The sequence below is a fragment of the Emys orbicularis genome, chromosome 1, assembly GCF_028017835.1.
Source record: "Emys orbicularis isolate rEmyOrb1 chromosome 1, rEmyOrb1.hap1, whole genome shotgun sequence".
NCBI classification, from domain to species: domain Eukaryota; kingdom Metazoa; phylum Chordata; order Testudines; family Emydidae; genus Emys; species Emys orbicularis.
Genome location: NC_088683.1, coordinates 187329443 through 187354219, shown reverse-complemented (window position 1 = coordinate 187354219; position 24777 = coordinate 187329443).

The window sequence follows — 24777 nt, the reverse complement described above, 5'->3', positions numbered from 1 at the left end:
AACATTTAGAAAAGCAAATTGCAACATCACCTCCTGCCCCCTCAGAAAAAAAAAACAAACCAAAACAAAAAACAAACCACCACAGTCATCCAAATGAGAAAACACATCGAGAGAGGGCACTGAATCTCTTCATGGAACATTGGACTCTTCATGGAACTTTGGACTCTCATAACTGGCGAGAGGTTCAGCTGGTCAAAATGCTCTCACTTCTCTGGAGCTCTGCAGATTGATATCTGCCAAGTACCTAGCACAATATAGCTGCAGTGGCAACCATTTTCCTCCCTTGATGGCCATATTCATAGCTTGCCAGGAACTTCTGGAGCAGATCTGATTTGCATAAAATGATCAGTATAAAGTGGGGATTTACTGTGTGCTCATGTGTATTTTTCTATGATGAAAGTAGATGACTTCGTTTTATTTTCTGAAGACCACACTATACAAATCTGCTTTATTCTATGAAGCCATATAAGTGTTCAGTGTTAAAAAGAAAAAAAATTCAGAGATACAATCTATCTGAAAATATGGTTTCCATTTTGAAAAAGTCCTATAGAATTTAAGAAAGGGGAAGCCAACAGTGTCCTGTAGAAATTATACTGAAAAGGAAAAAAAAATCACACTATGGTTGCTTTTCTATAGTTTATTTGCGTTTTTTTAGACCACCCAACAGAATGCAGTACCATGGATGTAGTTCACCATTAAATTCTCAAGGTCACTCCAAAACAGAAACTACAGAAGGGTTGTGCATATGTTAAAGGTCAAGTTCAGAAAATATCAGAACTGCACCTCTGAGACTTAATCACCAAGTATTACAACTGGAACTTCCTTATTGTTCTGAGACATTTGGGTACATTCTATTATTAATAGTTTCATTTGCCTTTGTATTTCTGGTTTCTGACCTTAGAAAGATCATCGTTGCAGTTAGGTAATAAAATAATGTAGTTTCAACTTTTTAAAAACATCTATATGTATAACTGACAAAATTGCCACAGTAATTTCCTATCAAATTGATTTTAATACACTGCTGAAATAAAAAAAATATATGGTTTTGCATAATTGCCTTGTCTTTTTAAAATTCTTCATCAGAAAAAAAATATGTAGAGGTTTATATCATTTGCTAAAATACTTTATTCTCTGGATATTTTTATGCAAGAAAGAGTGCGTGCAAGAACTGCAGAATTAAGTCAGTTCCGCCATGCTCCTTGCAGTGAAACATATGTTTAAAAAAACACTGTATATGTTTAAATGAATCACTTTACATACTAATAACCTGCACACTCATATTTACATGGCCCAAAACAGACAAACAATGAAATTGCATACAGAACTACGGGCACAATATAGATGCCTTTACTAATGGGAGTAGTCCCACTGGCTTCAGTGAGAACACTTTAATGCATTACCCCCACTTACTTGAATAAAGGTTGTAGGACTGGACCCTATACACTAGATTTTCAAAGGTATTTAGGCACTTAAAGATGCAAATAGGCACCTACAGGGATTTTTAAAAGCACTAGATAGGTTAGCTACTTAAGTCCAACAGAAATCAGGTCAACATTTTTTTTAAAATGGAGCCTAACGATTAGTATGAATTTAGCAGCCTGGCCTAAATACATGGCTTCAGTGAAACTACTCATCTGCATAAATTTCTGTTTGCAGAATCAGGTCCTTAATTCAATAACAGACTGTAAAAAAAATTTAAAATGCTATAAATAATTAAGGCAAAAAAACAGCACATGATACAATATTATCACCATGTTCAAGGAAGTTAAATTGATACACTTTGGATACCTGTAACTGGGTTTCACCTTTGTAGCATCACTGTTTATTCTCTCCTCTGGTACCTCCTGCAGACTGTTTCACTCTGGCTGTATGGTAATTTATGTCCCTCTGATTGAAGGATTTAGCCTCCTAAACCATAACGTCCTTCCTCTCTGGGACAAGTAAAAAATATTTATGTCACAAGACAATTCTTCATCTTTCCCCACACGTAATATTCCTTCAGTACTGTTGCAGGGTTGCTTAGAAATCTTTCAGCTTTTCCCCAGGCCACACAGTTCAGTAAACTTTTGCCTACCAGGATCTGATTTGGTCTTCCTGCTGTTGATGAAGGAGTGCTTCTTCCCACTCTCTCTGAAACCCCTGGACATGAACCCCCAAAATGAAAGCTAATATTCAGTCCCCATCCAAAGCCTTTAATGCTATCTTTGCCCATGGCCTCTTCTTTCACCTGTTTTGCTTCTCCCCAGAGTCATAAGAACATAAGAGCATAAGAACAACCATATTGGGTCAGACCAAAGGTCCATCTAGCCCAGTATCCTGTCTTCCGACAGTGGTCAATGCCAGGTGCCCCAGAGAGAATGAACAGAACAGGTAATCATCAAGTGATCCATCCCATGTCGCCCATTTCCAGCTTCTGGCAAACAGAGGCTAGGGACACCATCCCTGCCCATCCTGGCTAATAGCCATTGATGGACCTGCCCTTCATGAATTTATCTAGTTCTTTTTTGAACCCGGTTATAGTCTTGGCCCTCCCAACATTCTCTAGCAAGGAGTTCCACAAGTTGACTGTGTGTTGTGTGAAAAAGTACTTCCTTTTATTTTTTTAAAAACCTGCTGCCTATGAATTTCATTAGGTTACCCCTAGTTCGTGTGTTATGAGGAGTAAATAACACTTCTTTATTTACTTTCTCCACACCAGTCATGATTTTATAGATCTCTATCATATACCCTTAGTCGTCTCTTTTTCAAGCTGAGAAGTCCCAGTCTTATTAATTTCTCCTCATATGGAAGCTGTTCCATACCCCTAATCACTTTTGTTGCCCTTTTCTGAACCTTTCCCAATTCCAATATATCTTTTTTGAGATGGGGCAACCACATCTGGACATAGTATTCAAGATGTGGGCGTACCATGAATTTATATAGAAGCAATATGGTATTTTTATTATCTCTCCCTTTCTTAATGATTCCCAACATTCTGTTTGCTTTTTTTGACTGCAGCTGTACATTGAATGGATGTTTTCAGAGAACTATCCACAATAACTCCAAGATCTCTTTCTTGAGTGGTAACAGCTTGAGTGGTAAAGTCCTTCTACATTATAGAATCATAGGGTTAGAAGGGACCAGAAGGGTCAACTAGTCTAACCCCCTGCCAAGATGCAGGATTTGTTGTGTCTAAACCATCCAAGATAAATGGCTATACAGCTTCCTTTTGAAAACCTATAGTGAAGGAGCTTCCACAATCTCCCAAGACAATCTGTTCCATTGTCCTATTGTTCTTACAGTTAGGAAGTTTTTCTTGAGTTTTAATCTACATTTGCTATGCTCTAGTTTGAACCCATTGCCTCGTATACTGCCCTCTGTGGCAATAGAGAACAACTCTTCTCTATCTTTTTTATGGCAATCTTTCAAGTATCTGAAGACTGCTACCATAACCCCGCTTAATCTACTCTTTTCCAAACTAAACATACCCAGTTCCTTCAGCCTTTGCGTGTATGGCTTGCATACATCCCTTTGATCATCTTTGTCACTTGCCTCTGGATCATTTCAAGTTTCTTCACATTCTTTCTATACAATGGTGACCAAAATTGGACACAGTACTCCAGCTGAGGCCTAACAAGCACTGAGTAGAGCGGTTCCTTGACACCTTCCATGACTTGCATCCTGTGCCTCTGTTAATGTAACCTAAAATTGCATTTTCTTTTTTGGGGGCAACAGCATTGCATTGCTGACTCATGTTGGAGTTGATCAACCACAACTCCCAGATCCTTCTCAGCATTGCTGCTGCCAAGCCAGTTAACCCTATTCTGTATTTGTGCGTTTGGTTTTTCTTCCCTAAGTGTAGCACCTTATATTTGTCTTTGTGGAATTTCATTTTGTTGTCTATAGCCCAGTTCTACTATTTATCAAGATCCCTCTGAATCTTTGCTCTATCCTCCAAAGTGATGGCACCCCCTTGCCCACCCCGTTTTGTGTCATCTGCAAATTTGGTGAGTATGCTCTCTATTCCTTCATCTAAGTCATTAATAAAGATGTCAAACAGTACCAGACCCAGAACAGATCCCTGTGTAACCTCACTTGAGAACTCCCTCCAATCTGACATCATTCCTTTAACAGCTACTCTTTGTCCATGGCCACTTAATGGTAGTTCCGCTGAGCCCACATTTGTTCAGCTTACTTATCAGAATATCATGTGGGACTGTGTCAAAAGCTTACTGAAGTCCAGGTGTATTATGTCCACCACATTCCCCCCATCCACCAAACCAGTTACACTGTTAAAGAAGGAAATCAAGCCGGTTGGCATGATTTGTTCCTAGCAAATCCATGCTGACTGCAAGTGATTACCCCTTCATCCCCCAGGTATTGACATGTTCAATTATATGCATTGCTCCATTAGCTTCCCCTAGCACTGAAGTAAGACTGACCAGTCTAGAATTCCTCAGGTCCCCCTTTTCAAAGATGGGCACTATGCCAGTCCTTCTCCATTCCTCCAGGACCTCTTCTGTCATCCATGAGTTTGCAAATATTATTGCCAGTGGCTTTAAGATCTCTTCAGCTTATCCCGTCAACACCCCAGGGTGAATGGCATTAGGCCCTTCTGGTTTGAATTCATTCAAAATTGGTCAGAAGATCTCTGATGTGTTCTTTACTTATCCCAATCTGCATCCCTGTCCCTTTATTGTCTATGGTAATTTCGCTAGTCACCCAGTCACATGTTATTTTTTGTGAGAAGATGGAAGCAAAGTAGACATTGAGCAGCTGCTCCTTCCTGTCATCTTCTGTTACCAGCTCACCTTCTTCATTGAGCAGTGGACCCACACGGTCTTTGATCTTTTATTTTTGTCTGACATGTTTGAAGCACCCCTTCTCGTTGTCATTTCCCCCCTTCCCTTAGGTCCGCTCTTCCTATGCTGCTTTACAGCATTCCATCTCTTGGATTAGGCCTTAAAAAAAAAATCCATCCTTAGGATTCCTTCCCCTTATCCATAGCTTGACCTAGGTCACTTCCCCAGCTCTCTTGATGGTAGAGCCCCAGTCCAGTTCTTACCTCATTCTGATCTCTCTGCATGCTGAAAAGAGGCTGTTCCTTCTACTCGCTGGCAATCCTTCCCAGTGTGCCTTGCAACAGTCTACAGTTCCCAGGATTCCACTGGAAATGTCACTTCCCAGAATTACCTTTTTCCTATGCTGAAATGGGATTAGGACAAGGTCCATACTTGGTCTATAGCTGCCATTGAAGGGACTGCAGGACCTGTTACCATTCCATAATTTTGTAGTTCCTGATTTCTGTAATTTTTAGAATCTGTTTCATAGCATTGCATTAGCATGGGATTTTTAAATTAATGTTAAAACACTGGAAAATCCCAGTATATATATATATATATATATATATATATATATATATATATATATATATATATATATATATATATATAGTTCTTTAAAAGGAAGATTAATATTAAAGACATTCAAACCAGCTCAATAATTAAAGCATTTGAGAGCGACAGATCATGTGTCTGATTATTTTCATTTTATATTCTCAATTGTACTAAGACCATTACAGATTAGTAAACTAATAAATACTGAAAAAATTGAAGTTGTTTGTTTGAAAATTCCATGGTGTCGAGGCATGATGGGAACGTCAAGTCCTGATTTAGTTTCACAACACGCTGATAGCAGAGAACACTTATCTTTAACAAAAAGCACAGAAAGAACAGGAGTACTTGTGGCACCTTAGAGACTAACAAATTTATTAGAGCATAAGCTTTCGTGGGCTACAACCCACTTCTTCGGATGCATCCGAAGAAGTGGGTTGTAGCCCACGAAAGCTTATGCTCTAATAAATTTGTTAGTCTCTATGGTGCCACAAGTACTCCTGTTCTTTTTGCGGATACAGACTAACACGGCTGCTACTCTGAAAAAAGCACAGAGTAAATAGTCAGCCTTTTTGTATGAAAGTTCTGTCTGGACACATTGTTCACATATTACATCTAACTATATTACTATGAACAAATTCAGCTACAAACTAACAACAAGCCTTTGTCATTCCTCAGTCATTTTTCCCTTTATATCTTCCAGATTTTATGATGTCTCATCTTGAACCAACTTGCCTTGGGCTACTACAGCTCTAACAAAGCTCAGTCTAAAAGAATGTCTAACCTAATAAAAAAGGTAAAATCAGAAAATAGAATCGTATTTATATCGTTCTCTCAGGAATTGAAGCTTCTTGCAATTTACTCACATATTAAAGCATGTGCTACTACCAAAAATCCTGCTGTTTGCTTTAGTGTCTTTGGGGTATGAGTGTTCATAGACCTGCACTCCCAAACAGATTTCTATAAATATTTGCAGACAATGTAAGAAAAAAATTAAATTTATAAAATTAAATTAAAATTATACTACTGAACATCACCAATATTGCCAACCTCAAGCTTTCAAACTTTTGGGTCAGGCTACAATAAATCATGAGGTTGCCTGAAAAAAATCTTGTGGGTTTGTTTGTTTTTTTTGAAAATACTGCACTTGGTTCCTTTTATTTGCCTGTTAGTTTCTGAACCTTTAGGATGCACTTGCTTTGTGTTTTCAAGCTTTTCTCTACAAGCAAAAAGGCTAGAAGATTATTTGTTTAAAAAAAAAAAAAAAAAGAATGCTGATCAGCTTTTACTGAAAGATTCTCATACAATCTCTCGATTCCAGCAGCTGGGGCTTTAAGAAAAACAGCAACTACTACAAAACTGAATCAGATCTCAAGAGCTGGCACCAATGCATCATCTACAGTACAGCCCACTATCTCTTCTCCAGTCTCACTCCTCCATTAAAGGGACCATGAAGAGATGAAGAACTCCTAGAGGACTTTATCCTACAAAGTCTTGTGCACAGCAGAGTGAATTGAGACTGTGTAAGGGTGTAACTGATGTTAACTGCTAGGCATGGTTCTTCAGAGTAAATAGTAAGTTTCAAGTTCCTTGTTTAATATTTCCTTACTCATAATTGCAGAAGGTAAGAAAGGGTCAGGGAATAAGTGGTGATTGGGCATGCACAATCATATTTTCAAATTTGGCCTTAAACTCATTCCTCTTCATGCTAATGAGACATTTAGCTACACATTTTTCAGAGGCATTACTTCTGCTATTGGGTAGGAATAACTTGGTGGCAGCCTAGCTGAGTGCTTATTAATCCAGAATTAGGCTGTGATAAAGTGGGAATATTTTGTAATCTTTTTGAGTCCTGTTTGTGCCTCAGTTTCCCCTATAGACTGCATTGTTACCCAGTGTGGGTGTAAAAGGACTGTTTTCTCTCAGATCATGCTAAGAGACATATCTGTGGATATCACCTAGCTGTCTGAGTCTGTATCCCAATATCAATGGACCATTTGAAAAGACAATGGCAAATCTAATTGCCCAGACATTGACACCTAGCAACCAACACCCAAAGGGATTTGGATGTCCCTAAATCTCAGCAGGGAGGCTGAGCAACATTCCCCAGATGGAGGACAAAGGACTGGGAAACAAGTCTCCATTGGGCATCTGTCTCAGTTGGACTAACTGAATGGAGCTCACAGTGTAAAGCAGGAGTGCTGAAGGCCCAGAGCTACAGTCTAAGGATGTGGTGAAGCAACGTGGCTTACCCTGAGGAAGAGTGAGACTCCTAGAGGGTCTGGCACACTGACGGGGTTTCTCCTACAAACTGTTCCAAAGCTGGGGCAGTAGCACCAATCCTGTGGATCCATGACACAGGTCTCCATGTGCTCCCTGCCCTGCTTCTCACTTATTACTTTGTTCTTGTATGTGCAAAACCTCCGTATCTTTGCTGGTCAGAATAAAGCACAAAATGGAAAAAAATCTCTCATAGTTATTCATGAAAAGTCTAATTCCATACTCTCCTCCTCTCCCTCCTTTTCCCCATGTAGCTTCACCTGTTTATTGAGCAGTGGAGATCATTCAATAACAGCTATTAGTGATAGTGAAGTCAGACTGAAGAGAAGGAGAAAATATTGCTTAAGAAACAGAATTCTCAATGAATTTGTCCTTCGCCAACAGAAGTTGGTCCAATAAAAGAGATTATCTCACCCATCCTGTCTCTAAATGAATTTAAGTAATTTAATGTCATTAAAATATATGTACAATAGATGTACGGTATAGTAGTGGAGTTTGCTGGTTTAAAAATGCATGTCCTGAGGGTCTCAGACTCAGTGTGAAATGCCAGCAAATATACTTTTTCATAACCATGCACTAGCAAGATCAAAAATAAATGATCCACATAATAGCGTGTAAAGAGGTTTGAATACTGGTGCCCATGTGTAATGGTATATTTTATTTCTTTTTGTGGCAAATAATGTAATTCTGTGAGAGTATTGCTATCACAATATGGAAAAAAAATTGTCCTTTTTTTCCATTTATAAAAAGAGCCCTTTAACAGTGACCTGTGTAGAAAACAATCTTGTGAATATAAATAAAAAATAACATTGCAGCAAAGTGCAACATACATTTGTCCCTCCCATTCTTTAAATACATTAAAGGGAGGCTGATAATCAATTCAGTTGCAGACAGGACCATATACACAAAGGATTTTATCTATTAATATATTATATGCACTTATTATATGCACAAACCAAGATGTGCAATGGGGCATGATGATATGCTTTAACTTATAAAAGGGTTTAATGATACTACTCATGTGAATAACAGCTCACGAATGCAGGTAAGGGGCTCACAACCTGGTCTAATGTAATTATTAATGTTGTAATGGGAACAATGATTACTGTCACTGTTATCCACCTTATTCTTTCAGTTGTCACAAATGTGTGTTGACTCTTTCTTCCTATTGCCCAATATCTTGTCCATTTTAATGGAAAGTGATTGGATTATTAATCATAATTTATTTTAATATTACAAGCATGCTTGGCTCTTTACAGACATGTATGAAGACTAGAATCTTGCCCTGAAGTGCTTAAAGCTCAGTTTCTATACTTAGTAACAATTCTGCAAATTCACTTCAAAAGGATTGTAAGGTTATAACTGACATCAGAATTTAGACCTAATCTGTTGGCAGTCTTGTGGCTTTTGATCTGTGCCTTAAACTGGGAAATACAGTGCACTGGTGGTAATATGTTCTGAGGTTATAGGTTGATGCAAATTCTCTTTTGAACTACTGCTATGTAACCCATTATGTGAATATGGATTTTGTGTTCATTAGTATAGCAACCAATATGCTTGACAGCAAACCCCTAGTATAGTAGTGAATAATTAACAATTTTATATTACATTAAATCATAGAATATTTGGGTTGGAAGAGACCTCAGGAGGTCATCTAGTCCAATCCCCTGCTCAAAGCAGGACCAGCACCAACTAAATCGTCCCAGCCAAGGCTTTGTCAAGCCAGGCCTTAAAAACCTCTAAGGATGGTGATTTTACCACCTCCCTAGGTAATCCATTCCAGTGCTTCACCACCCTCCTAGTGAAATAGTGTTTCCTAATATCCAACTGTGACAAAGTTCCTCCTCTATCTTGGTGGGTCCTGCGCTTATTGGCAGATTTTCTTGCCTCAGAGATTCACCATGTGGGTTGGGGAAAAGCCCAGAGACCTTCCCCTCTGGAAGAACCCACAGTCCAGGTCAATTGGGAGGTTTGGGGGGAACCCGGGTCTGCCCTCTACTCCAGGTTCCAGCCCAGGGCCCTGCGGACTGCAGCTGTCTATAGTGCCTCCTGTAACAGCTGCATGACAGCTACAACTCCCTGGGCTACTTCCCCATGGCCTCCTCCAAACACCTTCCTTAGTCTCACCACAGGACCTTCCTCCTTGTGTCTGATAACACTTGTGCTCCTCAGTCCTCCAGCAGCACACCCTCTCACTCTCAGCAACTTGCGCCTCTTGCTCCCAGCTCCTCACACTCGCACCACAAACTGAAGTGAGCTCCTTTTTAAAGCCCAGGTGCCCTGATTAGCCTGCCTTAATTGATTCTAGCAGCTTCTTCTTAATTGACTCCAGGTGTCCTAATTAGCCTGCCTGCCTTAACTAGTTCTAGCAGGTTCCTGATTACTCTAGTGCAGCCCCTGCTCTGGTCACTCAGGGAACAGAAAACTACTCATCCAGTGACCAGTATATTTGCCCTCTACCAGACTCCTCTACCCCACTGGTCTGGGTCTGTCACACAACCTAGACTTCCCCGACTGCAACTTGAGACCATTGCTTCTTGTTCTGTCATCTGCCACCACTGAGAACAGCCTAGCTCCATCCCCTTTGGAACCCCTCTTCAGGTAATTGAAGGCTGCTATCAAATCCCCCTCACTCTTCTCTTCTGCAGACTAAATAACCCCAGTTCCCTCAGCCTCTCCTCGTAAGTCATGTGCCCCAGCTCCCTAATCATTTTCGTTGCCCCTCCGCTGGACTCTCTCCAATTTGTCCACATCCCTTCTGTAGTGGGGGGACCAAAACTGGATGCAATACTCCAGGTGTGGCCTCACCAGTGCCAAATAGAGGGGAATAATCACTTCCCTCGATCTGCTGGCAATGCTCTTACTAATACAGCCCAATATGCCATTGGTCTTCTTGGCAACAAGGGCACACTGCTCACTCATATCCAGCTTCTCGTCCACTGTAATGCCCAGGTCCTTTTCTGCAGAACTGCTGCTTAGCCGGTCGGTCCCCAGCCTGTAGCGGTGCATGGGATTCTTTCTTCCTAACTGCAGAACTCTGCACTTGTTCTTGTTGAACCTCATCAGATTTCTTTTGGCCCAATCCTCCAATTTGTCTCAGTCACTCTGGACCCTATCCATACCCTCCATCATATCTACCTCTCCCCCAAGCTTAGTGTCATCTGTGAACTTGCTGAGGGTGCAATTAATCCCATCATCCAGATCATTAATGAAGATGTTGAACAAAACTGGCCCCAGGACTGACCCCTGGGGCACTCCACTTGATGTTTTCTTTAGTCAGGTTTGACCAGTAAAGAACTGCACATGCTAGTCTTGTGGATATTCCATTTTCTAGATATCTTTGGTGCTTGAGGTTCTTTGGACTATGTTATGTGGAAGGTCAACTTGGATTATTTTAATGGTCCCCATCTGACCTTAAAAATCTATGGATCCAATTCCCCATTGCCTTACATCTTGTGAAGTCATCTACACCGGCGTAAAATGGCTTTTGCCACCCACTTTGTACTGGTATAAATGACTACACAAAGTGCAATGTCCTATGAATCTCTACATGCTTGAAGGAATAGTACTGCAAATACATTAGTGTTCATTCATCCTGGAATGGAGGAATTTGCTTGCACAAAACAGAAGGCCACCTACATCTAAATATGAGACAATTTCTAAAACTAGAGTTATTAAATACAGTTCTGTCAGATGTGTCACGAGGCAGTGTACCCACCTCCTGCAAAATGCTTGGAAATCTAATCTCTTTGCTATGCATATAGAGAAATTCAGAATTGATCTAATTTTTATGTAAAATTTTACTTCTTAAGTAGCCAAAGACTCTCATGACAGGTCACAAAAAAGATTTTTCCACCCGAAACGATGAAAAATAGTTTTAAAAAAAAGTTGGATGTCATCTTTAGTTTACATACTCTCATTGCTCTAGTCAGCATGAAACTTCTGGACTACCTGCAAGCACATCAAAATTCTCAAAATCACTAATAGATTAAAGAACAATTTTTTGTAAATAAATACACTATCAAAAATGTGACATTGTAGGTCAGAAACCGAAGAGGAGGCTAAAACCACAAACATGTTTACATTATGAGCTTGGCCTCTCTGTTTCAGGCAAAAATGTTACCACTTAGTCATCTGACTACCTGGCTTGTAAGCACAGTTAGGTTGCTAGATCCCTAATTAGTAACATTTGTGCTCACAATTAATTGTGCATCCACAAAAATTGAAGTTTTTATTTTTTAAGGTATAGCTTATCATGCAAAAAACATCTGAAAAATTGGTTTCTCTTTACTTACCTGCCAAGAACTTTGTCTGTGTTTCCCTTGTGTGAGAATCAATGGTGTCAAACAATTAAAACAAAACAGGGAGCATGTACACTTACTGTGCCTTTGGGAATCTATAAGACAAGATGACATTGCAACAATCTAAATCAATCCTCAAATGTGTGTGGACAATTCCCACTCATTTCAGGAAAGTCAGAAATTAATTACTTTTTTATATTTTGTTTTCAAATATATTTTTCTGTTTTGTTTTCTTTTTCATTTCAAATATATTTACAGTTTACTTTTAACTACTTCTCACTAAAATACTTTGTAATTTAAAAACTCACCTTAGTCTGTCTTAGAAACACTTCCTACATCTTTTTACAAATGTTTCAAATTAGTTCTGAATATAATATTGTGTAAGCAGTCAGGTGTCAGGTTTTTCAGGAGAGAAGACAACATTTCTCTTCATGAGCTTCCAACTCATTCTGAGTTTCTTTAAGTTTCAGGAAACATTAATACATTCTGGGTGTATTCAGAGATTTAACGCAAGCATTAGTGCTTGTTGGAACATCTGCAATAAAATAGAATTTTGTCGAAGCTGAAATGTTTCTCAGAGACATTATCTTTTTTCTTGTTAAGGTTTTTGTTCTCTATCTGCCTGGGACATGGGAGACAGAGGTTGAAATCCTTCCTTTCCCTGATTCAGAGAATTCTGGGATGGAAAACTTGTTCTGACTCAGGCAGAGCAAGGACTTAGACTATTAGCATAACATGAAAGAAAATAAAAGAAAGCAAGAAAGAAAGATCTGGTCCAAAAAACCTTCACAAATCAAAAAGCTCAGGTTTTGATCTGAAAACAGATGTTTTTGGCAAAATTCTGTTGTTGCAAAAAGTTTTTCAATGTTTTGTTTTTATTCAAGGCAGAATAAAAACTAAATATGAAACTTCAAAAGTTGTCATGAAACAGAACTGTCAACCTGTGGACAGTTCTGATTAGCACAGTCACTCTCTTACTGACAATTTAATGTGCTTAACCACTCCCACACTAGTCATTTGATACCTACGCTTGAGTTGAAGAGCCCTCAACTCGCAATATCTTCTTGCAGAATTGAGCTAATACATAAGAAGGAAAGAAATAGAAATTAAACCAATGGTACAGATGATAATAATAATAATAATAATACCAAAGATCAGAAGCAAGCCATTTACCCCTGCTTTACTTGACCCCCATATACTTACACAAGCGTCATCACATAATCAACTGACATTTCAACCAACAATGGTAAGACAGCAAGATTGTTTCTGAAGAGGAAGCACAGCATTACTTTCAAACTTTCTTGACCAGCTTCTCCGTCAATCTGGGGTCTGATACAAAGCCAACTGGACTACCGAAATAGCTGTGGGAACAAGAATTTTTTGTTTCACTGGCAATTCTGAAAAAAGAGATCAGAAAAAAAATGGTTTCATGTCAAACCAAAAATGAATTTTTTTTTTGAAATTTTCAGTGACTTGAAAAGTCAAAAAAATTGTTTCAGGCTGACCCAAAATATTTAATTTTATCCAAACTACTTCATTCAACCCAAAATATTTCTTTTAGACTTCAGGCATTTAATGTTTTTTTTTATATTTTTAAATACATTTGAAGAAATTTTTGAAAGAAAAAGGCATTTCAAACTAAGACATTGAAATGTTTAATAACACATTTCACCTTTTTGGGGTTTTTGGGGTGAAGGGCAGGAGGTTTCAACATGAACAATTTGGCAAAAATGACAGTCACAAAATGTTTCAGTGTCGCCAGTTTTGCTTTTTTTTTTTTGGCCAACAAATTTCTCCCAGCTGTAACTGTGGATCAGACACGTAGGACTAGATTCACAAAGGAAATTAGGCAACAGAGACACTGAGCATCACCACACCTAACTTTTAGGGACCCAGAAAATCACTGGGATTCACAAATTTGGGCACCTAGTTCTGCCTGTACAATGAATGGAGAGTGATAAGCGCCTCGGAATGGGATTCACAAAAGCCAGAATACTAGAGCGGCTCCCCACCTAAGCTAGCCAATAGGAGCTGCCAAGGTGAGGGATGTGCCCTTAGCCCCACCACTGTCAGGGAGTTTGGCACCTAAGGGCTGGTCTTCACTACCCGCCCGGATTGGCGGTAGAAAATCGCTCTCTCGGGGATCGATTTATCGCGTCTCATCAGGACGCGATAATCAATCCCCGAATCGACGCGCGTACTCCACCAGCCCAGGTAGGAGTAAGTGCTGTCGACGGGGGAGCCATGGCGGTCGATTTGCCGCCGTCCTCACAGCGGGGTAAGTCGGATCAGATACGTCAAATTCAGCTATGCTATTCCCGTAGCTGAATTTGCTTATATGAAATCGATCCCCCCCCCCATAGTGTAGACGTAGCCTTAGTGCAGGAGGAAGGGAGGTGCTTCTCTCTGCTTGGAATTCTCAGCTGCAAATCCTCTGTGGGCATTATGCACCTACATGGTTTCTGCAAGGGGTGGAGAAGAAGGTGGGTGACCTTTCCCCCTCATAACTTTTAGCCCAGTGGTTAGTGCACTCACCTGGGATGTAGGGAACCCCAGGTTCAAGTCCCCCCTCCACATGGAGTCAGCATCTCTCAGGTGAGTGCCCTAAGCACTGGGCTATGTGATATTCTGTTGTAGGTTTCCCTCAGTTTGTCCTGTTAAAGCTATTTCAGTATGGCTACATAATGAAAAATGTCATTGGAGAAAGGCAACTGGATCCTGACTCTCCCGCCTCCCAAGTGAGTGCTCTAACCAGGCTACAGAGTGTCTCTCTCTCTCTCTCTCTCTGGGGCCAAATGAGTCATTATTTATCCACACTAGAACAGCTTCAACAGAAGAGACTGAGGGAGCCCCACATCAAAATATCCTATAGCTCAGTGGTTAGGGCACTCACCTACAAAGTGGCAGATCCCTTCTTCCCCTTCAGGCAGAAGGGGAACTTGAACCAGGGGTCTCTGTCACCCCAGGTGAGTACTCTAACCACTGGGCTAAAAGTTACAAAGGGGGAGTGGTTATTGTTGTCCTCCTCCTGTGCCATTTTGGGAGAGCTTGCTCACCTCTGGGGGGGCTGATCCAGTAGGCAAGTTCTGAGAAAACTTACCAGATCAGACCCTGTAGGCAAGTTCGGCAGAGGAATGTCTCTCTTCCCCTGGTTTATGCCTAGAACAAGGCTGCAGTGCACATACTCAGAGGCAGAAATATAGGCATCTAGAGAATTTTTACTGCAAAACTTTAGGTGCCAGGGAGATTAGGCACCTACAGGACTCAGAGGCAGCCAAGCAGGGGCTTGTGAACTTCAATGGGGCTTGATTCAGAGAGTTAGATGCCTAAATCCTTTTGTGAATCCTTTTCATATGTCAGACAATATAATCTTTCTTCTTGCAACCTACACTTTTTAAGCAGGAAACTGAGCTTAGAGTATATTTTTTTCTATCCTAATTGATACCAAAGCTCTTATTTTGTGTGGCCATCCCCCAAAATGTAAATTCACTTATCTTACGTAACCCAGGTTAAACCCTGCACCTTGGACTCCTCATTCGTAAAATGAGGATGATAATGCTTACTTCACAGAGGAGTAGTGAGGCTTAACTCATTAGTGCTTGTAAACAGCTTTGAGAAACTCAGATATAAGGCAGTCCAGAAATGCATTATTATCTAAAAAAACTGAGCAAGGCTTCTCACTTGCACTTTCCAAGGAGCTACAAGCTGTGGCTATTATCTAGTTTTCCAACTGCTTACTGTGGCTACTCACGAGTTTAAATAACCTATTGGAAACTTTTATGACAATCCCGATCTCCTCAGTCTGCTGCTCCAATTTTCCTCAATGTGAACAAATTGTCCCTGAAAGCACACAATTCTTCCCTCTAAATTGTCCGCTCTTACTATTATTTGATCAAATTGATCAGAAAATAGGAGAACTTAGCAGCAAAGATTTTTCTCTAAAGCAACTGTACTGTCTTCATTGGCTTGACAAATTTTTATTGCACCATCCAGCATGACCTCTGAGTCTCTTAATCAACTTCCTCTGATTTTTCTTAAAAAAAACCTTTAGCTTCAAATGCTATTTGATTCTGAATCAGTGATGCTATGTGTACTTCAAAGTTACATGACCATGTTTTGAGCCTAAGGTCTGTGACAAAGGCATTAGCATGTCTCTTTTACTGCTGTGTTCTGTAGTGAAAGACACACAGTACCTCTCATATCTTCTTTGTTAACAATATAGACCAATAGTTTTGAAAAAAGTGACATCCATTCTGTCTCTTTCTGATTATTGTGCGTTGCTTATGACCTTGAGTTTATATGCAGGGTAGGTGCAAGCGCTGACATAAGCGGCCACTGCCATGCCCACTTTGGGGATTTATGGGTGATGAGACACTAAGCACTTGTCTAACCAGGCACATTCAGGAAAGTTAATCCAAATGAACTAAAAGGCATGAATTAAACTGCATTAAACCCTGTGTGGAGACATTTGTTCAGAATTAAAGTGGCCTTAATTTGTTTATTTTAATGTAAATTAAACTAAACCAAATTAAGGCCACTTTAACTGTGAATGAGAGTACCCACATGCGAGTTTAATGAATTTCAACTAATTCACTTAACATTCACACCTTTAGTTATTTTGGATTAATTTTCTTGAGGGTCACCATGTTGACAAGTTCTTAATGAACTAAATCCTCCCGATTCTCCCTCAGGGTATGTCTACACCACAACAAAACACCCGCAACTGGCTCAGGTCACAGAAAAGGACCTAGGGGTCACAGTGGACGAGAAGCTGGATATGAGTCAACAGTGTGCTCTTGTTGCCAAGAAGGCTAATGGCATTTTGGGCTGTATAAGTAGGGGCATTGCCAGCAGATCGAGGGATGTGATCGTTCCCCTTTATGCGACATTGGTGAGGCCTCATCTGGAGTACTGTGTCCAGTTTTGGGCCCCACACTACAAGAAGGATGTGGAAATATTGGAAAGAGTCCAGCGGAGGGCAACAAAAATGATTAGGGGTCTGGAGCACATGACTTATGAGGAGAGGCTGAGGGAACTGGGATTGTTTAGACTCGAGAAGAGAAGAATGAGGGGGGATTTGATAGCTGCTTTCAACTACCTGAGGGGGGGGTTCCAAAGAGGATGGAGCTTGGCTGTTCTCAGTGGTGGCAGATGACAGAACAAGGAGCAATGGTCTCAAGTTGCAGTGGGGGAGGTCTAGGTTGGATATTAGGAAACACTATTTCACTAGGAGGGTGGTGAAGCACTGGAATGCTTTGCCTAGGGAGGTGGTGGAGTCTCCTTCCTTGGAGGCTTTTAAGGCCCGGCTTGACAAAGCCCTGGCTGGGATGATTTAGTTGGGAATTGGGCCTGCTTTGAACAGGGAGTTGGACTAGATGACCTCCTGAGGTCCCTTCCAACCCTGATATTCTATGATTCTATGATTCTATGACTCGGGCCCACTGGGCTCGGACTGCAGGGCTATACAACTGCAGTGTAGACTTTGCACTCAGGCTGGAGGCTGGGCTCTGGGACCTTGTAAGGGGGAAGGGTCCCAGAACCTGTCCTCCAGCCTGAGTGCTTGTAGAAACAGCATACCATTAGGGGCAGTGTTAATCTGCACTGTCCCTGAGAGAGCTCATGGGTGAATTCTGCCTCAAAGAGGCAGAATTTACCTTTGAGCTCCTTGCCATGCAAATGGCCTGTGCCCACTGATCTATCCCTTCAGGTGCAGCTATTGCAAAGGGAAGGATGGGGCTATGGTACTGTGTGCACTGGGGAAGTAGGAAGGAGGCAGTTCCTGCACTACCTTGAGCACAGGGACTGAAATTGTGCCTGATCCTTATTACAGGCCTAGCAAGGTAGGAAGATAACTCCTTGTGCCCACCATGCCACCACATCACAGAAAAGCAAAGCACAATCTGACCCTAAAATGCACCTGAAGATGAGTACATTATAGACACAGAACTAGCATGGATCATTCATGCAGTCACTGCCTACCACCAGTATCATGACTTGGGAAGAGCACTTTGTGATACCTTGATTATAAAATGTGCTGTGTAAAATTAAATTCTCTCCCCTTCCTTGGCAACTGAAGAGATAAAATCATTTCTACAATCACTGCATCCATCCTTTAAAATGAAGAGCTGCTAGGACTGTATCGCACATGGTGGAAACAGATTTTAGCTTTTTAAACCATTGGTTTTATTCTGCCAAATGCACTTATTTCTCTGTCCTTTACTACCAATATTTTACCACCCCACTCCAAAAGTGTAAAGAATCAAACATTCTTGTAAAATAATATAAGCTGCATGCTAAAGAGGCCACATTTCCTAAGGATCTGTCTCCTGCAATTTGTCAATAAAAGACATCTAAGTTCTATGGTAAGTAACATCTATTCCTCAGAACATATTGCCACACACTAGGAAGAAACTGGAAGCCATTTAAATGCCAGTTACACTTCGGTTGCTCTGAGACAAACAGATTTTTCTCTAGAAAACTGAGGCCCAAATTAATTACTTAATGATAGAGATAGTATAAGGTTAACTCCATAACAAAGAAATCTTACTATCAGTTAGTAGACACACCACCAAATGGACAATAAGAATTTGTCATGAATTGTAAATACTAAAACAAAACGTTGCGTTCGTGACATCTTTCTTAGCAGTTTACATGAGTTTTAAAAAAGCTGAAAGTGACAACTGACTCTGGGTTTTCAGTAACTATTGCCCCTGGCTACATCAGATTTATGGCCAGATCACGTTTTCTCTCTGTCATTATATTGGCAGCCTTCACAATAGTATCCGAGTGCAAAACTCTAATTGACTTCAGGAGAGCAGGATCTGGGCCTTAGTTTTTAAATTGTTTATTTACTCTAGATTGAAAAAAATATTAGTGAAACAGTTTAAACTTCTGTTTTACCTTTTGTTATTGGCAAATGGAAAAGAAAAATGGGACCCAACCAAGAATTCTTGTTCCAAGCACCCAGAACTTTGGGAGAGTGTAGTCCAAATCAGGATCAGTGCATACTCCCTAGTGACCAAGTAAGACCTATGCATGGCCAAACTTTGTACCTTGGACCTATCTTTTGTCTCTACTGCACTAATGAAAGCAAGAATGGGCCACATAAAATACTTAAGCCAAAAAGATCTATAAATAATTTTGGTTGTGTCATGGAAAAACGACCACGCGTTGTGTTTGGATTAGAATTGCCTGAGGCCTCTTTATTTTCATGCATGCACGGGGGGTACCAGTGAACTGGCAATCCTCCCGACTACAGATTTGCAAATAGCTTATATAGCATAAAACCACAATTAGGTAATGCATACTTTTTTATTAACATTATTGCCATATTTGGAATACATTCCCCCAAAAAGGGAATATAGCTTAGCAAGCTTTCCTGTTTTTCAGTTTGCCCTTTGCGGTTCCCAAGCTTTCTTGTTTTTCACAGTCTGCCCTTTGCGGTTCCCAAGCTTCCCCCAAAACTGTTAGTGAGCCGTTACAAATTATAGGCCTTGTGATTATAGGTAGTTCTGCTTTTGTACTTTTTCTTCATCCTGCCTCTAAGAACCCCTCTTCTCCAATAAGCTTAACTAATGTTCAGGTCTGAACCAAAGTTCAGGCCCTAGCAAATTTTTCCCCCACAATCCCCCCCTTTGGCGCTTCTAGCGCCACCTTTGGCCTAAACTTCCACATTTATGAGCCCTCTAATTTCCGTCCGTTCCTTTTCTCTTATCTCATCCCAACTTTTATCATAAACCTCATTAACAATCATTAAGTCCACTTGCTCCCTTGCAGTGGGCCTAGCAGAAAAATTACAGGCACAGCAAATATCCCTTACAACAGCAATAGCAAAGACACAATCCCAAAACAAGCAATCCCAATACAACAGTCAATCCACCTATAGCAACAACACGGTGTGGTTCGTGTATAATTTTGGTCACTGCACACAGCATGTCTTGACTAGTGCACAAGGAAGACAGTTGATAGGCTGTCTGAAAGGCACCTTTTTCTATTTGATACACATTTTCAAGGACATGAATTTGTCCCTGTAAGTCAGAAATTCTTTGAATTTTGGGTAACAATAAAAGCAAATTTTGGAAACGGTCAGGCACTAGAGGTTCAGTTAAAGGGCATCTTATACCAGAGAGAGGATTGAAATCTTTTATTCGCCGGCCAATAGATAATTTGGCTACTGGCAGTCGTGGGGAGGTTAAAATGGGTGTTGTGCATGATATGAGCTTTGACAATCACACAGCTGTTATTGGCCTGGAAAATCATATCTCCTGTCAGGAGGGTCCCCAATCCCTTACCTTCCCAGCAAACATTGTCATGAACAGTGACTATTTCCCCTGGTTTAAGTTTACGTATGCATTGAAGCTGTGGGGGTTCCCATGGCCAGAGTGTCCATTGATTCCCCAATCCAATCCAAATATTGGGTGTTATTTTAGGGGCACCGACTATAAATTGGCTAGGTAAACTAGGTGGTTTTATTTCTCATATGTCTCGGTGAATCACCCAGTCCCAGATGCATTCTCCCCATAGACCAGGCAGGATTCGGTAAGTGGGTGCCCATACTCCTTTAACTGGTCCATACGCTTGGAAGGAGCATTGGGACTGTACACACTTCCACCCTGAAAACCTCCAGGTATGTCTCCATGGCCACAGATTAGATGGTACTCCTGAGGTGTTTGTGAGGGCAGTGGGCCAGGCCTGGTGCTCGAGGTCACTTTGAATGGCCGCTAACTGATCATTCAGAAAGTCCTGGATCTCTGAACATGCCGTGTCCCACCGCAATGCCTCCCCAGCACCAGTGAAGTTCCAGACCATTTCTGCTAGCAGTTTCTGGGTTAAGGAACTAAGGGCGGAAATGATATGTAACTTACCTACCGCGGCCTGCACCTGGGTTAGTTGTGCCCCTGTAATAAGCCCTGTGGCCCTTTTTAATTGGCCCAATTTTTCCGCATGCTGTTGGTTTTTATGGATATTTCAAATTGCAGCTGCACTATTGGCTCCATCCCACAGATGTTTAGTCAAATCTTTTTTTCCGTTTGGGGAAAGCCCAGGCCCGTTGTTGAGCTATTTGGAGAGCAGCCCCCCGCGAACAGTTGTGATATTTAGAGGTAACTTGGAAACTAGATAAGGGTAACATGAATCTTATGGTTTCCAGGGTGGCATTGATTATGGTCCATCGATTTCCATATATATTCCTTTTAGGGTTAGTCTTATACCACATTTGCTGACTAAACACCTTCATACATTTTTGGGAATCATTAACTCTAAAAACATAGGGAGGGACATACTGCAATAGGGTACAGGTTACATTAGTGGTCACAGGGATTATTTGAATACAATTAAAAAATTTTGAGGTTGAACAGAGCCTTTGGGTATATATTTGACCCCCTTTTAACTGGGTGACTAAATAACAAAAGGGACCTTTTCCTGTTGAGGTGTTACAAACCCCAGGGATGGCCATCATGTCTACCCCCCTCTAAAATCCCAGAATGGTAAATTCAGATTTCTTGGGCTCCCTGGTAGTGATGTTAAAAATTTCTATCTCCACCATTCCATTTGTTTTCCACTCAATAATTTGTTCATAAGACCTGTTTTGGACGTTAAAAAACAGAGTTTCTTTACAAAATTCCAACAAATTGCTAAGATGGGATGGTCTTGGCCAGTAGATTTTAGAAGAGTGCACAGGCCTACTGGTGTCTGGGTATGCCACAAGGGTAGGGGCAATGGTGCGGGGGGGGGAGCTTGAGGCAACGAGGAGTTGTTGGAGCTTTTGATATTCATTGTTTGGAAGCCAATTGGGGAGGGCAGTACATGCTGATGGTACTTGCCCAAAAACACAGGGTACAGCCTGTGGAATAAAACCTAAGACCCAATCTGTGCCACATTCCCAAGAGTGACGTCCACAAGTCCCTCCCTGCCAATGGATAATACCTCGTTTTTTATACCAGGGCCAATTTTTAATGTCCTTTGCAGTTACAAAATTTTGGGTCCGGCTGGTTTTAGCAGCGCGAGTATTTCTTTTCTTCTCACGGGGTGGTCGTGGTTTAGTACAATATCGGGGGGAGGTTACTTGTAGGGTTTGACCTAGCGGGTCTATAGACTGGTTCATAGACACGGGGGTGGATGTTATTAAGGAGGTGCTAGTGATCCCAGGTGCCCAGAAAAACATAAAGGTGTCATGGAAATTTAACAGCAATAATAAAAGCATAGTTACACACATAAACCAAATAGAAGGCATGAGCCACTTTCGCACCATGGCTGATTCTTTCCTTTTAGCCGTTGGGTCGGTCATGGAAGTTGAGGTGCCAGTGGGCGCTAGGCTCACCACTGGGCTTGTAAAGGTGTTATTTTGGCCTTTTTAGGCTGGAGGTAGGTTGACCCGTTGTCTTTTCCTGAGATTATATTTGGGTTTTTTATTAGGGCCGGGGGAGGGGTCACAATCACTGCCACCCGGGTTGCTTCCCAAGACAGGGTTCACAGGATGGAATTCTTCGGCGTCTGGGTCTAAGGGTGGCGATATCTGTTTGCAGTGAGAGGCATGGACCCAGTTGGCTAGTCCCTTGCACCTGACCGCAGTGTGGGTGGTTAACAAGATCTGGTGAGGGCCTTTCCAGTGGGGCTCCAAAGAAATCTTCCTCTAGTGCACCTTGATATATACCCAATCTCCAGGCTGTAAGGGGTGGCATGGACTATCAGCTGGTTCAGGCAGAGCACTTTGGACCTGTTTGTGAAGAGACCTGATGCACCGTATTAGAGTCTGACAATATGTCATAATGGTATTATCATTTAGTTGCAAGTCCAAGTGATGTTGGAGTGGGGGAGGGGATACTGACATCCTTATGGGTCTGGCCATAAGGATCTTATGCGGGGATAGACCATGCTTACACGAGGGAGTGCTTTTTATATACATGAGAGCAAGGGGGAGGGCATCAGGCCACTTTAAGCCAGTTTCTTTACAGATCTTAGAGATCTTGTTCTTTAGTTCCCCATTCTTTCGTTCCACCGCCCCCGCACTCCGGGGATGGTGAGCACAATGCAAGTGCTGGGAAATGTTGAGGGCCTTGCAAATTTGTTGCATGATTTGGCCTGTAAAGTGGGTGCCTTTATCGCTGTTAATTGAGAGAGGCAGGCCAAATTGGGGAACAAAGTCCTTTAACAATTTTTTTGCTACGGTGAGAGAATTGGCCTTCACACAAGGGTAGGCCTCTATCCATCCGGAATACATACAAACACAAACAAGAACATATTGATAAGAACGCTAATAAAATCAATCTGAATGTTCACAAAGGGTCCCCAAGGGGCGAGATGCCCAGCAGGCCTGGTTCGTACCGGTTTGCCACTATTGTGGGCTAGACAGATAGAACAGGAGTTACAGTACTGCTGTGCCATTATAGAAAAATTTGGGGCATACCAATGCTGCAATACTGATGCAATCATTCCCCCTTTGCTTACGTGTGCCATGCCATGGGCCACACGGGCAAGATAGGGGAGCAAGGCCTTGGGCGCCACCAAGCAGCCAGTGGGAAAGCGCCATAAGGTATCCCGATGTAAAGAACAACCATCCCGCCTTCATCTGTTTTTTTTCAGACTCGGGAGCCGAATCTTGCATAATAGCTAAATCCAGATGGGTAGCAGCTATGGAGGGGGATTGTGAAACAAAACCAGACTCAATTGGAGCCGGAGACCCGGAAAGGGCCGCGTGCTTGGCAGCAGCATCTGCCAAGGCATTTCCTTTAGTAACATCATCATAGGGCTTTTGGTGAGCAACACACTTCACAATTGCTATGGTAGAGGGGAGTTGCAGAGCAGAGAGAAGAGCCTCAACATAAGATCCATTACAAATTTTTCCCCCTTTTGACGTGAGAAACCCTCGGTGTTTCCAGAGCTGTCCATAGTCATGGACGACACCAAATGCATACCGGGAATCCGTATAAATAGTAACAGATTTTTTTGCTGCCAGGATACAGGCTTGAGTAAGGGCAACCAATTCAGCAACCTGGGCAGAGCGGGCTTCCGGGAGGGAATAGGCCTTCACAGGCTTATGTTGAGAGCAAACAGCATAACCAGCAACAAGCAAACCTGCCGGATTTCTAAGACAGGACCCATCTACCTAGAACAATAGGTCGGGGTTATGAAGCGGGGTATCCTTTAAATCAATTCGGGGGGTAGAAAGCTCGGCGGTTACAGTAAGACAATTGTGTGGTTCCCCATCAGATGCGATAGGGAGAAGAGAGGCAGGGTTGAGGACAGAACAACGAGAAAGAGTTACATTAGAAGCATTTATAAGTATCATTTCATATTTGGTAAGTCTAGAGTTAGAAAGATGCTGGGTACTCCCCTTTAAAACCCTGGGTAGAGACTTTGCTGGGTTTAGGCGAATCTTAACAGGTTGAGCCGTTCCAATGCACCCGACCTGGTTAGCGTGATCTGACCACAAGGAGGGGGGAACCTTAGCCAGCAATTCCTGTTGCAACAAGGAAGGGCTGGGATCCCGTTCCCCTTCTGGCATGTCTTCCTGCAGGACTGCCAGTACCCCATTGCAGCTTGGATTGGGAACATCCAAATACACCCCATCCGGGGAGCAATATATGGTACAATTTAGCTTACACAGCAAACCTTTCCCCAACAGGTTAACAGGTGAACAAGGGCTGAGGAGAAAGGCATGACGGTCCTACAGAGGGCCGATGGTAACTGACAGGGGTGAAGAGACAGAATGGGGAATGGGAGTGTTACCTACCCCCACCGCGTTTACAATCTCAGAAGTCAGAGGGAGGGAGGGAGGGAAAATCACTGGCGCGAAGGGTTGACCACGAAGTGCCAGTATCCACCAA